Source organism: Silurus aristotelis, assembly GCF_946808225.1.
Source record: "Silurus aristotelis genome assembly, chromosome: 11".
Classification (NCBI taxonomy): domain Eukaryota; kingdom Metazoa; phylum Chordata; class Actinopteri; order Siluriformes; family Siluridae; genus Silurus; species Silurus aristotelis.
This window is the reverse complement of record NC_139584.1, coordinates 4494956-4495956: the sequence shown is the minus strand read 5'-3', so window position 1 is coordinate 4495956 and position 1001 is coordinate 4494956. Positions and strand designations below refer to the sequence as shown.

The following is a 1001-nucleotide window of genomic DNA, read 5'->3' as shown; positions in this document are numbered from 1 at the left end:
TCCGATTGTTCATGTGTTCTATGTTTTATTAACCGACGCGGAAGGGTGTGCGAATGACCGAGTGTGTGAGGGTGTGTGTGTGTGTAAGAGAGAGAGAGAGAGAGAGGGAGAGGGAGAGTGTGTGTATATATATATTTAGTGTGTTTGTGAAGATGGTGACGGTGAAAGCTTTTCCTCCAGGAATCCGCCCCTAAAGAGCGCCACCAAGTGGACAATTTGCCTAATCTTACACTTCATCCGAGAGAACCAGAGATACTCACTCACTTCCTGACTCGCTTACACACACACACACACACACACACACACACACTTGGTCGTTCATGTTTTGATGGATGGATAGATTTTTTTTTTTTGGTTCCCCAGGTTTACAGGCCGTGTGTTTAGGCAGTGAAACACCGCTGTGAGAAGCACCGCAGCAGGGAAAAGCAAAAAAAATAAAAAAGGAAAAAAGACTCTGGTGTACTTTAGCCTTTGATTTGACAATAAAGCGGTTCGGTATCTGATGCCTGTGGTTTCAGTGTCTATTCTAATAAACGCCATGACGTTAGGTTTTGTCGTTTTGGTCTAAAATCATTGAGTTAATCAGAGCTGCGACTTGAAACAGTCAAGAAGAATAAAATATATAGAAATATACATGAATATATGAAAATGGCTAAAAGAATGTGTAATATTTTGTGTAGCTTAGTGTTTAAGGTATCGTACTCCACTACCAAGCTGCCGTTGATGGGCCCTTGAGCGAGGCCCTCGACTCTCAACCGCTCCGGTTGAAAAAATTATCGATTGTTTTCTTGAAGAAAAAAAAATTTGACTCTCAAAAGCTTTCAACGGAGAAAAGAAAGAATTATAGCGTGAAGATCTCTGTGTGTTTTGAACAATCCGTCCGTCCAACATTCTGCTTTCTATCCGTCCAGTTCATATGGATCATCACACGTGTGTCCTCTTCTTACAACTTCTGCACAACATCTCCAGATGCTCATGCACAAAACCCAACCCCTCGCATC

At 42.1% G+C, this 1001-nt stretch overlaps 1 protein-coding gene across 1 annotated transcript in view; it reads left to right on the top strand.

Annotated features, from left to right (window-relative positions):
* The window catches only part of sec22bb (SEC22 homolog B, vesicle trafficking protein b), a 10123-nt gene extending 9577 nt beyond the window's left edge, over positions 1-546 (top strand). Inside the window, exon 5 of the mRNA XM_083555085.1 lies at positions 1-546. This exon is cut by the window's left edge and continues 281 nt beyond it. The gene's annotated coding sequence lies outside the window, so the exon portion shown is untranslated.
* The last annotated feature ends 455 nt before the right edge of the window (positions 547-1001 follow it).